Raw genomic sequence first — 16,529 nt, forward strand, 5'->3', positions numbered from 1 at the left:
TGTGCATAACTTTACATTTGTCAGAGTTAAACCTCATCTGCCACTTATCTGCCCAAGCCTCCAATCTATCCAGATCCATCTGTAGCAGTATACTGTCCTCTTCAGTGTTAATTACTTTACATAGTTGTCTTCTGCAAAAATTTATATTTTACAGTGCAAGCCTTCTACAAGATCATTAATAAATATATTGAAGAGAATAGGGCACAATACTGACCTCTGAGGTACCCCACTAGTGGCAATGACCCAATCTGAGTGTGTACCGCTAATTACCACCCTCTGTTTTCTATCACTGAGCCAGTTACTTACCCACTGTAAGGGATAAGACTTCATCTTGGTGTCTGCAGCAGCCATTTTACATTGTATGACCTCTTTGAAGTTAATAGATCAGAAACTTTGACATGCAAAAGTCTCTGCAGGAAGTAACTTTGCCCCCACCTTTGCTATTTTCGATGGATGGAAAATTCTAGCTCTAACAGTTATTTCCTGTATTCTGAATTGTATGTGTCTACGGTTAATTGACATTTACATTTTCTGTTTCTATAAGCACATATATGTACAAATATGGTCATGACCTTGATGAGATGTGCGTGGGTGGCTTTTCCACCCCTTCCTCGCCAAGACAGTATAATATGATATGCATTTTGTTTGAATATACAGAGACTTGTTTGATCACTGAGTGTCAGTCAATCAATTCTCCAGATGGGTACCCATTAGTAAATCTATGGGCAATGATGATTTGGAACTCAGCATAAATTAGAGTAAGGGGTCTTTGCCCCCACACCCACTTACAGACGTTTTCTCCCAGTCCAATAATTCTCATTTTATATACTAACCTTTCATGCGGTACAGTGTCAAATGCTTTGGAGATGTCCAGCTATACTACATCGATTGATTCGCCGCTGTCAAGTCTAGAACTTACCTATAAAATTTTTTATATTTGATAGTTCAGGCATTTTCAGACTTGAAAATACCAATGATGTTCAGTGACGCCAATGATTATACTTTTATCTTTATTTTTAACCCCCTCCCCTCCCAGGGGACTTGAACATGTGAATGGATCCTACATAAGGTTATACCATAGAAAAATCACTGTGTTCCTACTTGAAAGGAACTTGACTATGGCAGGCCTGGGGAGGAGCCTGCTTACAAAAAATGTTTCCTCAGATGCCATGGGAGCAACTGACTATGGAATCTGAGGGGTTAAATGTCCATGATCAGACTTCTCTCCAATAATGGCAGGTGTCTACTGCTGTATACAGATGCCATTAGCTGGCTATGGCACCAGGCCCTGAGTGGGCACCCAATTCAAAATCTTGATTTCAGCCGTACATGTAGGGTGGATATCCCGAGGGGTAAATTTTCACAGCAACAAAAACAGAGCAGCTTATATACTCTTTGGGCTAAATTAATTGACCTAAATTTACAGATGTAGTTATCCTCAACAATCCCTCTATGCTATTACCTTTATTGATATAAGGCTCATGGTTATGTGATTTTTTTATTACTGGCTGTCTTCTCGATTTTACCATATATAAATGTACACCTAGATTCTAGTGTATACTGTGCCAAAATGTGGTACAATTCGACTCATCTAGGTTAAAGGGGTTGTCTGGGGTCAGAGCTGAACCCGGATATACCCATATTTTCACCCAGGCAGCCCCCCTGACGCTAGCATCGAGGATCTCATGCTCCAATGCGCTCCATTGCCCTGTGCTAGATCGCTCAGGGCAAGAGAAATGATCTACACCTAGCCCGGCAAGGGGGCGTGGCACAAAATGGTTCGCTGCTCCATGTAATGAGGCATGGCCTAATATGCTTTGTTCAGCATCAAAACTGTGCCACAACTCTGACATAAAATTCTGTCTCAAACTAAACTAAACATAGTTGAAATAAAGTTTTACAATAGTGTCATACACTAAATTTGTCGTCTGACATGAGCCACTGTGATAAATCCAGTTCATGTCTACACAGCCTGTTCATGTTTAATAGTATGAGGATATGAAAGATGCATTGACGTGCAGCAATCTCCTCTTTAAGAGAACTATTGATTTTCTAGTATCCATACATACATACATACATACATACATATAGTGCTGCCCATAATTATTCATACCCCAGGCAAATTTTGACTTAAAGTTACTTTTATTCAACCAGCAAGTAATTTTTTGATGGGAAATGACATAGGTGTCTCCCTATAGAAAATAAGACTATGTACAAGAGGCATTATTGTGGAAAAAAAAACATTTCTCAGCTTTTATTTACATTTGAACAAAAAGTGTCCAGTCCAAAATTATTCATATCCTTCTCAATAATCAATAGAAAAGCCATTATTGGTTATTATAGAAATCAAACGCTTCCTAAAATTGCAGACCAGCTTTTTGCATGTCTCCACAGGTATATTTGCCCATTCATCTTTAGCAATGAGCTCCAAATCTTTCAGGTTGGAGGGTCTTCTTGCCATCACCCTGATCTTTATCTACCTCCACAGAATTTCAATGGGATTCAAGTTTGGACTCTGGCTGGGCCACTCCAAAACGTTAATGTTGTTATCTGCTAACCATTTCTTCACCACTTTTGCTGTGTGTTTTGGGTCATTGTCATGCTGAAATGTCCACTGGTGCCCAAGGCCAAGTTTCTCTGCAGACTGCCTGATGTTGTCGTTGAGAATCCTCATGTATTGCTCTTTTTTCATGGTGCCGTTTACTGTGATTAGGTTCCCTGGTCCATTGCCTAAAAAACACCCCCAAAGCATTAGGTTCCCACCACCATGTTTGACAGTGGGGATGGTGTTCTTTGCGTTGAAGGCTTCTCCTTTTTTACGCCAAATGAAGGAAACATCATTGTGACCAAACAATTAAATTTTTGTTTCCTCTGACCATAACACAGAAGACCAGAAGTCTTCTTCTTTGTCCAGGTGAGCTTTTGCAAAGGCTAAGCAAGCTTTTGTGTGCCTTATATGGAGAAGTGGCGTCCTCCTTGGTCTGCATCTGAGGAACCCAGCAGTGTGCAGTGTCCGTTGGATTGTCTGCCTTGAGACATTGCCACCAGCAAAGCCCAGATTCACCAGGATGGCCTTGGTGGTGATCCTTGGATTCTTTTTCACCTCTCTAACTATCCTCCTGGCCAGCACAGGTGTCACTTTTGGCTTCCGACCACGTCCTCTGAGATTTTCCACAGTGAGGAACGTCTTGTTTTTTTTAAATAATACTTTGCACTGTAGCCACTGGAACTTGAAAACATTTAGAAATGGCCTTGTAGCCCTTTCCTGACTTGTGAGCAGCCACAATGCGCAGCCGCAGGTCCTCACTGAGCTCCTTTGTCTTAGCCATTACTGTCCACAAACCAACTGCAGAGAGCTGCTGTTTTTCACCTGTTGAGTTGATTAAAATAGCTGTTCCCAATTAATCAGGGTAGTTAGGATGCTTTAGAACAGCTTGGACTATTTGGAATGGTATCGAACTTTAGATTTTCCCATAGACTGTGACAGTTTGTGAAGGGTATGAATAATTTTGGACTGGACACTTTTTGCTCAAATGTAAATAAAAGCTGAGAAATGTTTTTTTCCACATTAATGCCTCTTGTACATCGTCTTATTATCTTTTGGGAGACACCTATGTCATTTCCCGTCAAAAAATTACTTGCTGGTTGAATAAAAGTAACTTTAAGTCAAAATTTGCCTGGGGTATGAATAATTATCGGCAACTGTACATACATTTGTTTCTGGCAGCAGATCACTGTTTAGTGACAAGACAATTTGTCCAGAAACTGTGATTTAGGGTACCAGTCAAAAGATATGATGACCCATTTATTGGGAGATCACTGGAATATTTACATAGGGAAGTTATCAGGAATGAGCATTTCTACAAAGGTTCATCCATAATAATTATTATAATTGTTAGCCATCATCTCTTCTTAGTTTTGTGAAAACCGCCATCTCCAGTTGTATTCTCTAATGTGTGCGTATAAAAAAATTATAGGATTAAAAAAGTGAACCCAAATTAATGGGTAACGTATATATACCCCAGGGTATGTGTTTAAACTACAACTTGGCCCGTTAAAAGAAAATCTGTGATGTGAGGAGAAGATAAAAATTGCGGCACTCACCAGATTCTTTTGCAATGAAAGATGGTAATCACAGCAGCATATCCAGTGCGTCATTTATTAGAAGCCTTGAGTGCGCCTACTCTAACATGCCTCTCCTGGGCTTACAGCCTACAATCTGGGGCTGATTGTAGGCTGTAAGCCCAAGAGAGGCATGTTAGAGTAGGCGCACTCAAGGCTTCTAATAAATGACGCACTGGATATGCTGCTGTGATTACCATCTTTCATTGCTGTTCCTGGACTGCTGTGGATCTGCGGTCCCATCAGGGCTGTTGCATTCCAGTTTTGGTTTAAAGGTCCGGTTGTGCTGCTCTACCACTTTTTATTTGTGCAGATTCTTTTGCAGTCTCTTTATTTCTCTTAAAAACATAGTCGCTGGTGCAGGCACTCACTCTGTCACAGACGACGTCCGTTTCGCGCTCAACCGTGCTTCGTCTGGCCTCCTACGTCATGAAGTCGGCGTGCACATCTTCTTATGCTACCCCTGGCGTCATCAATAGGGCAACAATATACAAACCAAACATTCATTTAAAAAAAAAAGCATCATTATACAATTCATTAGATGAAAACTGCTAAATCGTTCTTATCATTAAGACCCAAAGGTCCCATTGCATTTATTATCCAGGAGGCTTCTTTTTGGAGTAATACATGATGTCTATCTCCTCCATTTCTCAATACTCCTGCTATTTCTACACCTGCACATGTAAGAACGTCACCGCCCCCCATGTGCTTCTCTAACATGTTATATTAACCTGGGTGACCCTATCCCTGTCTCAATGGATTTTTATGTTCTCGGAATCTCACATACGGTTTTCCCTATGTAAAATCTCCCACATGAGCAAAATATAACATAAACCACATACTGTGCCTTCCATGAAATGAACTGCCTCACTATATGTTTCACTCCTCCCATGTTCAAATATTTTGATCTATTCATAAATCTACAAGCTGAACATTGTCCACATTTATAATTCCCTTGTGGAATACCCTTTTCTAACCAATTATCTTTTTTATTCTTAAATTTACTCCTCCCTATCTTGTCTTTAATGGCCTTACTTCTTCTAAAACTGATATGGGGGGGGGGATTTTTTGTTTTTTCCTTTAAATCTTCATCATATGCCAATATATGCCAATTATTAAGGATGGCTTCTTCATGATTAAGGCCATAGGTGTATATTTAAAAGAAAACACTGCTCTGTAGTTTTTCTCTTTTTCCTGTCTATTTTCACTCTGTTCTTCTCTTTCATTGCTCTCACAAACTATCTATTATTTTCTTGGGGTAACCCCTCTCCAATAGTCTTCTCTTCAATTTCTTAGATTGGTCAATGAAGTCTATGTCTTTACTTGCTATTCTTCTTAGTCTTGTAAATTGCCTGTATGGTACAGCTTTTTTTACATGTGTGGGTGGGGGCACCTGAAGTGCAAGAGGAAATTTGTGGCAGTAGATTTTCTGTATATTTTAGTGACTAATGTCCCTCCTTGTACACTAACCTTCACATCTAAAAATTCCATTTCCCTTGGACCTATTTTAATAGTGAATCTCATGTTCATATTATTCTGGGTGTTCAAGTACTCCACAAATTCCTCACTTCAGTTCTCCACACTATAAAACATCATCAATAAATCTCAGAAAAAAACTTTTTCACAAACATGTTCCTGGTGGTGTACACATACTCATCCTCAAAGGTTGCCAAAAACAGGTTTGCAAAGGTACAAACTACCATCGAACATGAAGGCATTTTGTGTCAACACAAATTCTATTGCTTCTCTCACAAACTCAATATATTGCACTTTTATTCTGGTATTCCAATATCTTATTCACTGCCTGAGCCCCCAATTGCTGTGGTATCCTTGTATATAAACTCCACATCTATTGGCTCTAAACGGTCCCTTCTTGCCACTGTATATCTCTAATGGCTTAGAGCGCATTTAATCCATGAGAACCCTATAAAGAGGCTGCAGTGCCGACCCCAGATTGTTTTTCAACATACTAAGAAAACAAATCTGTGCTGTGTTGATGCATCAATATAATGTTAATAGTCATAGACCTGCAAGAGGAAAAAATCAAAACATTTTCTGAGGCCCTGGAGACAAAAGGTAACCTGTCTTAAAGGGGTCAAGGCACACTGCTGTCAAAAATTGAAAAAGATTACCTGTACTGACTACATTATTCTTTTCATCCTCCATAGTGGCATGGTAGGATGGACTGTGAGCCAACAGTCACTTTTCCACAGCCCAACTTCGGTGGGTGCTCCTGTGGTGGTTGAGATCCTAGACTCCAGTTTAAAGACTGCTTAGGAAGGTTGTGCCACTGTTTAAAGGTGTTTTCTAGCTTTTATTCGTTTCAGTATAGGCAATTACTAGCTGACCGACAGGGTTCCACACCCATCTGATCATCTGTTTGGCAAGAGCTCTGGTGCTGGAAGCAGACAGCTCCATCTACATTGTAGTGGACTGAGTTCAACACTGCAGTGCTGTCACCATTGCGATCAATAAAGGAAATGCTGCAGTGATGAGCTCAGTCTAAAGGCGGCATAGTCATGATGCGGTCTGATATAGTTAGGATTCCCGGGCTTTCATTTTCCAGTAGAAGTCAATGGAAAAATAGGTTATGAGATAGACCTGGCACTTTCAAAGTTGTGATGACTGCACTTGATTGACCGTACATAAGACAAGTTGTACTACTTGCGGCTGCTGACTACATGAGATATACAGTTGAGTAGCCACTTGAGGTGTTATTATTTGAAGTTAATCAGAATGCTAAAGAACCAGGAAAATGCACAGTTCAAACAACAGTGGCAAACAAAAAACGCACCCTAAATGCATGATTATGCATCACAACAGTACCATTTGGCCATACCCTTACACAAAGTAGATAGAACTGTCTACTTTCGGTGCTAGGGCATATGCAAAACAGCTGATCAGCTGGTGATAGCCTATCCCCAGAATAAGTCATCACTTAATAAAAGGTGGACAAACCCCTTTAAAGAAATTACTTGTTCAACTGCAACATCTATGTCATTCAGGGTAGCCCCTCTTACAAGGTTGTGACCACAAGCCTAAACTGCAATAAGTTTGGCATGGCATTATCTATCAATGTATTTTAATAATCAATATTACTTTTGTTAAAATAAGAAGCAATGTAAAATACAACTAGAGAATGCACAATAAAGTGTGTTTCAGAGCACCTACAGTTTCACGCACATGGCCGTATTATAGCTCTGTCTTGTCTTACTTTTCATATGTAGCTGTTGTTACATGCATGGAATAGTAGATGAAGTATTACACATGATTTATCTTGGAAACATGCACGAGGAACCTAATGTTTTACCTATTTTTGCAAATTTATATCACACTCCATTATGTACAACTTTATAAAAAGTCTTAAAAGAAAAAAGTGTTATACTAACAGTAATAAAATAGTCTGCTGTATAAGGTTTAATGATCAATAAAATTGTTCAGTTACCTGAATGGTATCAAGCAGAGCCCTACATTAAATTAGGCTTTGTGTCCAATGTCCTATTAAAAGCAAACGAGTGCAATTGCAGTGACGATATGGCAAAGTGCCATTCAGATGGACAGCAAATGCATTTTGTAGTGTGAAGGGCTATTTAATGGGTGCTGTTAACTACAGCAATTAAACTTCCATCACACTAGTGAGAGGACCCGGTCATGAATAAAATAGGAATATGCAAATATAAGGAAAGGAAAAGTTATACAATATATCCACTAGTTTAAGTGTGCTCTTATTAGGTCTAAGAAGACATATTTTCTAAACTATAATGCAGCTGGAGCCTGATTTACCTTCCCACGGGTCTGCCCTGCTGTTTCATAGAAAGGACAGTCATGAATAGCTGCAGCTGCATTTGAATCAGTCTGCTCCTTTACACAATGTTACTGTAGGTTGTCAGAGAGATTCTTGGTGACATCTTGTAGATAAAAATGTGGTTATCTGTACCATCTGTAGCTGGAAATATACGCATGATATAATCATTGATATTCTTAACCCTTTCGTGACCAAGGGTCATTGATGCCCTAATGTTCCAGGTCAAAATTTACAAATCTGACATGCGTCACTTTATGTGGTAATAGCTTTGGAACACTTTTACTTATCCAAACCATTCTGAGATTGTTTTCTCGTGACATATTGCACTTCATGATAGTCATATATTTGAGTCAATATATTTCACCTTTATTTATGAAAAAATCCAAAATGTACCCAAAATTTAGAAAAATTCACAATTTTACAAATTTCAATTTCTCTGCTTCTAAAACAGAAAGTCATATCTAATAAAATATTTATTACTTAACATTTCCCATATGTCTACTTTATGTTGGCATCATTTTGAAAATGTCATTTTATTTTTTTAGGACGTTAGAAGGCTTAGAAGTTTAGAAGCATTCTTAAAATTTTTAAGAAAATTTCCAAAACCCACTTTATAAGGACCAGTTCAGGTCTGAAGTCACTTTGTGGGGCCTACATAGTGGATACCCCCATAAATGACCCCATTGCAAAAACTACACCCCTCAAGTTACTCAAAACTGATTTTACAAACTTTTTTAACCCTTTAGGTGTTCCACAAGAATTAAAGGAAAATGGAGATGAAATTTCTAAATTTCACATTTTGGCAGATTTTCCATTTTATTGCATTTTTTTATTTAACACATTGAGGGTTAACAGCCAAACAAAACTCAATATTTATTACCCTGATTCCGCGGTTTACAGAAAACACCCCACATGTGGTCGTAAACTGCTGTACGGGCACACGGCAGGGCGCAGAAGGAAAGGAATGCCATACGGTTTTTGGAAGGCAGATTTTGCTGGATTGGTTTTCTGAACGCCATATGTTTTTTATTTTTCTGCCGATCGTCTTGTGCAAGGGCTCGTTTTTTGCAGAAAGTGTTGAGGTTTTAATTGGTACCATTTTGGGTACATAGGATTTTTTGATCATTCATTATTACACTTTTATATGGCAAGGTGACCAAAAAATTGGCTGTTTTGGAACAGTTTTCATTTATTTATTTTTACAGCGTTCATCTGAGGAGTTAGGTCATGTGATAGTTTTATAGAGAAGATCGTTACGGACGTGGCAATACCTAATATGTATACTTTTTCTTATTTATTTAAGTTTTACACAATAATAGCATTTCTGAAACCAAAAAAAATTATGTTTTAGTGTCTCCATAGTCTGAGAGCCATAGCTTTTATATTTTTTGGGCGATTGTCTTAAATAGGGTATCATGTTTTGCGGGATGAGGTGACGGTTTAATTGGTACTATTTTGGGGGTCATAAGCCTTTTTTATCGCTTGCTGTTGCACTATTTGTGATGTAAGGTGACAAAAATAGCTTTTTTTGGCACAGTTTTTTTTATTTTTTTTTAATAGTGTTTATCGGACTGGGTCTATCATGTGATATATTTTATAGAGACGGTCGTTACGGACGCGGTGACACCTAATATGTGTATTTTATTTTTTTATTTTTTTTATAGGAAAAGGCAATTTCTTTTTTTAATTTACATTTTTATTTATTTTTCATTTTTTTATTTTCACTTTCCTTTTTTTATCAAGTCCCTCTTGGATCATGAAGATCCAATGGGGCTGATGGCTGTACTATACTTTGCAATGCTCTTGCATTGCAAGTATAATACTATTAGATGCCCTGTAGGTGGCAGCACCAGATGCCTTTGCCATGGCAACCGGACGCCTTTGCAAAGCGTCCGGTTGCCATGGCAACCATCGGGCGCTGCTATCAGCGCTGCAGCCCCGATGGTTCAGAGAGGGAGCTCCCTCCCTCTATTAACCCCATAGATGCTGCGGTTGCAGCATCCATGGGGTTACAGCAGAGTGTCAGCATAGAGCTGACACTCGCTGCTGATGGCGGCGGCTCAGGAATGGAGCCGCCGCCATCACACACAGCGGGGGCACAGGATCGGGGGCACAGGATCGGGGGCAGCGCTGGAATGGGGGGGGGGGGGGTTGTATTGGGGTACGGCTAACCTTGAGGGGGGGGGGGGCTGGGGCAGGAGGGGCGGGGGGACAGCATGGGGCGGACCGCATCAGTATGGATCTACATAAATATGGATCTACTACATAAATATGGATCGGGCGGGGAAACTACTTCATCAGGGGCAGGGCGCGCACAGGGGGGTGTTGGAGGAGCACAGATCGGGGGGCACAGGAAGGGGGCACAGATTGGGGGCCACAGAGACACTACCTGATTTCAGGCTGTGATCTGCAGAGCGCAGATCAGAGCCTGAAACCGGCATTTTTTCCACTGCCGCGATCCGATTGGTTAGTCTGCACAGACTAACCAATCGGATCGATTGTCGGCAAGGGGCCACTCTGATTGGTCCCTTGCCGGCATTACTGAACTGTATGCTGTCCGTGACAGCAGCAGTGCGGGGGCAGAAGCTTTAATCCAAGCGCTTTGCAGCGCTTGGATTAAAGAACTGTCTTGACGTTTATAGACGTGGTAGCTGCACGGGGCATGTGCAGCTATCACGTATATATACAGATTGCAGTCGGGAAAGGGTTAAGAAATGTTAATGATGTTTCAGACACAATAACAGTCATCAAATAAAGAAGAATACAAATAAAAATGACTTAGTCTTCTAAAGCAATGGTCTAGTACAGTATATAGGGGATGGAAAATCAGTCACAGGAAATGTGATTTGGATAAAGAGATGGTCTTCTCAAGAGATGTTCTTTTGGAGATGTTTCACTGTACTTACTCAGATCATGACTATCTGTAATGTAAAACATAAGTGTTTAGTATTAAAACAGATACTAAGTGTAACAACTGATCTGGGGCACCAGAACCAGCTTGTCAATTTAAATTGTGCTGCAGAAGCAGTTTGTGAATGTTGCACACATTTAAGCAAAATAGCAGATAATGTATGTGATATTTAGACTAGAAATATCATTATATAAACTGGCACAGTTTCATTGTGGCAGCCTTCTGTGTCACTCTGTGGTCCAGCTGCCAGTGCATCTGGTTCTTTCATCATATCAGGATTTATGTCTTCTCTCAAAGGTATTAAGACAATGCAACCTTTTTACTGAGTGTCAGGATTAGAGATGAGCGAAGTTTTAAAAAATTCAATTTGGTCGCTTTGCCGAAGATTTTCGCTTAGTTACACATTAATTTATCACAAAGTGTGTTAAATTAGGTTTATCCTGGGCTGCAGGTAAGCTTTAGGGAGAATGGATTTTGGTGTACAGAAGCATGCATAGTGTTGTATCCAATAATTCTGCTGACTATCCTTGGATGGCCTTTGAAAGAGGAGGAATCCGGTTTTAAGCAATGGCTTATTTAATTAATAAAAGTAAAGTGAAGTTAAAGGTTACAAGATAAATGCATAATAGAGTATAAAGCAAACCTTCCTTCAATGTCCTATACTTGAAAAGAATATAAACGTTACTAATAAATCCTAGTACTAGCTTCCCAATAATCAATATAAGAATATATATCTAACTAACTAACTATTGATCTAGTGTATACATATATATCAAATCAAACCACATTCACACCCACAATTCCACCCCTTACTCCAGTATCTTCCGGCCTCCTTCATTACCATTCAACCAATGAACTTGCAGTAACCTGATCTGGGTCAACTCCTTCATATTGATGCAGTAACTGCCACCTTCCTGCGGATGGCGCTGGTGTCCTTGTAGTTTGCCTTGGGCCTCAGGCATGGCATATTGTTTCAGCTATGTCAACAGCTGTTCGTCCAAACCTCCTTGAGAATCAGAACTTTTAGGGCCGACAGGATGCCTACTCCATTACAAATGACCAGTCCATTGTGTATAACACTGCAAGGGCTGGTTTTGAGTCATCAGGACAGGGGGAACAGGAACCCTATCGTATTTCCATTCTATCAGTGAGATGTCAGGCTTATTCACATTGCAGCTTTTACGACAAGAAATAGCAAACTGTTCAGTCTTATTCAGATGCTGTTTAACGACAGGATGAAAACAAGATGTTCAGGCTTATTCAGATGTTAGGCCTATTGACATTGCTATTTTCACCAGGATGACAGTAGCCCATTGCTCCCCCACCAACACATCCAAGTCCATCAAAGTGTATCAACTTGTATCAAACTTATGTTGACTTCCAACATATGCCCCTTTTTGTCTGAATGACACACTATTGATGACCACTTCACGATCCATAGTTCTCTTCAACCTTGCGGTCCATCATCATCCAAATAGAGTAAGGATGAACCCTGTCACTTACCATTAATCACTTTCCATTCATTCCAATAAATCTTGTTACACTCTTATTAGGACATTGAGGAAGTCATTAACATTTGAATCACCATTATATACACATATTTATCAACAAAATCAAAATACATATATCATCTACACTACTAAGCAGACCATGAAATATAATTCAAGTATTTCATGCATGATGTAATTAAACATTCATTTTCTGATTACAATCTGTTGTGTCGTTCAGGGATTAGGCACTTTCCCCTGCTATGTCCTTCTCTGCCACAGTTGTCACATTTTATATGATGTTCCTCCAGGCTCCTTGGTACATCTATTTCACATGATGCAAATTTATATTTATTCTGTATTTCTATTTCCATGGATAGGGCCTGGAGCCTTTTAGATAGATACTGCGTCATACAACACATGTAAATTTGCAATAAGGATAAAACTACAGCAACAATGAGTAATACTACAATCGGATGTATTAAGAAATTTAAGATTCCATTGGCTGCATTTGAATGCCCAAATATAACCTCCCACCAATAACCCTTAGCATTATTTTCTAACAGATGAGTAATATTTTTAGCTCTTTCTGGTCATGGTATAGGATTTAGCATTAGCTCCTTCTTGCCGTAGCTTTCTAAGCAAATATTCATCTTTATCAAATCTGACCAGCCAATCATGCAGCTCTTTCCCCATTTCCAAATTTAATGCTTGAAGATTGACAGGGTCATGATATTCAATATCAATAGATAAGTTTGCAATGGTGGGAAACACATATCCCCAACTTGGTTTCTGGATTTCCGTGACATTACCAAGCGTGCACCATGCACCCTTATCCACAACTGTTGTTATTGAACATTGGCTTGTGATCAGAGTTACATTGGTGATGTTTAATAGAAAGAAATAGACTCTCTGATGTCCTAGGTATGTGACTGGTGTCTTATCTTTTGTAATAGACTCCCCATCCAGAACACAAACCGACGCGTTGTTCCAACACTTGTCCTCCACCAACCTATCCTGGCCTGGTGTACACAATATATCCTGATTTCTATGTAACCCATCCTTCCTGATTATAGAGGATGGTCTAATCTTGGATGTAGTAGTGTGGATCCTCCAGTAAGAATACCAATTGAAGTGACCTTATATACTACCTCTAAAGGGGAACTTGTGTATGGAATCAGGGAAGAGGCATAGCACGTTTCCAAGTTATGATTAATACATCCAATCCAAGCGCTCGCCCACCATTTAGAGTGTGTGAAAGTGAATAGCTCCGGTAATGCAGCAGTGGCCTGAGATTTTAATTCAAATGGCCATTGCCCATTATACAAGGTTTGAAACGCCAATTTCATATTAGTTGATACTTCCACCTGCCCTTGTGTACAGGCCAGAGCCCAGGATATATTCCTCCCATCAGCCTGCATATTTTCTACGAACATCTTGAAATGTTGAATAACGTCTGTTGATACCCCAATGTTAGTGTCTTTTTCCACCTGCTGTAGGTTACTGATTATTTGATTAATTTCCCTTTGTACCTCAAACCCGTTTTTACTGTTAGATGCTATGGCTGAAAGTTAGATTTTTAAGACGCTGATATCTGCCTGATTAATGATTCCCATTCCAGCTCCAACTCCACCCAATATTGTGTCGACCATATCTCCCTTTTTCCTCTGCTCTTCCCGTTCCTCAAATGATGACGAGCCCTAGTGCTTTTGGAAATCAACCATTGATAGAGGGAACGCACCTGATTCAGCGTATGTCCTGTACATTAGGAAAAAAATATTCCAGCTCACCTAACTGGTCTGCATGTGATCCCGGCTCCAGAGGCCCTAGGGAAGTGTTCCCGTGGCAGGCAGAAAATAGAAAAGGAAGGGTCCCGGAGACAAATAATATCCTCTTTCAGCTCTTCTTTATTAGTTATGGACATCAACAGACATGACCATCAGTTGTACGGCAGAATTGACGCGTTTTCGGGTGAGTACCCTTAGTCGTAACAAATTGCTAACTGTGGCCCCTCAATATAAAGGGGTGAAAGCACTCCTCCTCAAATGGGGAGGAACCGGTTTCAAGCAACATCCGTTGCACCACACCTAGGCACACCTTTTTTGTTTCAGCTTGCATCAATCAGTTTATAATTAGTAGCACACTGTGCGAACCTTTCCCTGACATCTTAACCCCAGGTTGCCCTGTGATTATTTTCAGCAGAAGTCGCACAGTGTGAATACTTCAGTACATAGAAAACATGAATTGTATGTAAAAAACACATTTGATACCAACATTAACATACTAAAACAAATATAAATACAATGGTCCTATGTGTTCGGGCAGGTTCATGTTAACAGCCTGGTACTGACACTTTTATAGCAGACTTATCAAAATATATAATGACAAAAAATACATTGTTATATGTCAGTAGGGTTGCAATACCACTATTACCCAGTAAAACCGGACGTTTTGAATATAATTGCAAGATAGATCAGATCACAGGTGGAATATAATAAGAAAATCTTTTCTACACTCCTGTGCAAATTCGTTGGAAAACTTTTCTTGCAAATCAGGTTGTAGAATTGTCTCTAGAAGGGCTCCCACCCTGTCCAGCTCGCTGTCCCCGTCTCTCTATACTGCCAGTGGCAGTGGCACACAGTCTAGGCCTAGTTGGCTTATATATAAAGGATTTGCAAAATGCGGCAGTGCCCGTTGCAAGACCTGCGAATATGTCCTACCCACAAAAACATTTGACAGTGCAGACCATGTAGACAAATTCCCAATCCGTGTGTACATAAATTGCAATACGGAAGGCGTTGTCTACGCAATCCGATGCACCAAATGTGATCTCATGTATGTGGGTAGCACCGTCCGCAAGTTTAAAAATAGAGTGTTAGAACATCTCAACTATATCGCCAACCCAATATTCTTAATATCTCAAATATAGCTAAACACTTTATACACGTTCATGCCCGCCAAGTATCATTCTTTCAGGCGTATGCCATTGAACGTGTATTTGCTCCGCAAAGGGGTGGAGATTATCGCAAGAAAATCCTGTTACGTGAGGCTTACTGGATTTTTAGACTGGGTACTAGGGTGCCAAGGGGTCTCAACCTCAAGAAAGAACTCATTTATATATACCAATAAAATATCTTATATAAGCAGCAGAATTTTGATATGTGTCACTATTAACATTCATGTTAGGCATATTTACATTTGGGCGGACACATATCTCTGATGTCTTTATTGCCATTTTGGGGGTACATATGAGATACACATGACCACAAAAATAACATTGTATATGTGAGAGTCCATATTATTATAGGGACTGTGCATCTCTGTTCGTCACTGGCACTATAATGCCAACATTATATAATGCGGTTATTTTCTTTTCTTGTCTTGGTTTGTTTTGGATGTTGCAAGAAAAGTTTTCCAACGAATTTGCACAGGAGTGTAGAAAAGATTTTCTTATTATATTCCACCTGTGATCTGATCTATCTTGCAATTATATTCAAAACGTCCGGTTTTACTGGGTAATAGTGGTATTGCAACCCTACTGACATATAACAATGTATTTTTTGTCATTATATATATATTTGATAAGTCTGCTATAAAAGTGTCAGTACCAGGCTGTTAACATGAACCTGCCCGAACACATAGGACCATTGTATTTATATTTGTTTTAGTATGTTAATGTTGGTATCAAATGTGTTTTTTTACATACATTCATGTTTTCTATGTACTGAAGTATTCACACTGTGCGACTTCTGCTGAAAATAATCACAGGGCAACCTGGGTTAAGATGTCAGGGAAAGGTTCGCACAGTGTGCTACTAATTATAAACTGATTGATGCAAGCTGAAACAAAAAAGGTGTGCCTAGGTGTGGTGCAACGGATGTTGCTTGAAACCGGTTCCTCCCCATTTGAGGAGGAGTGCTTTCAACCCCTTTATATTGAGGGGCCACAGTTAGCAATTTGTTACGACTAAGGGTACTCACCCGAAACGCGTCAATTCTGCCGTACAACTGATGGTCATGTCTGTTGATGTCCATAACTAATAAAGAAAGAGCTGAAAGAGGATATTATTTGTCTCCGGGACCCTTCCTTTTCTATTTTCTGCCTGCCACGGGAACACTTCCCTAGGGCCTCTGGAGCCGGGATCACATGCAGACCAGTTAGGTTGAGCTGGAATATTTTTTCCTATTATACAAAGTGTTGTTTC

The sequence above is a fragment of the Bufo bufo genome, chromosome 1 (genome assembly GCF_905171765.1).
Source record: "Bufo bufo chromosome 1, aBufBuf1.1, whole genome shotgun sequence".
NCBI lineage: Eukaryota > Metazoa > Chordata > Amphibia > Anura > Bufonidae > Bufo > Bufo bufo.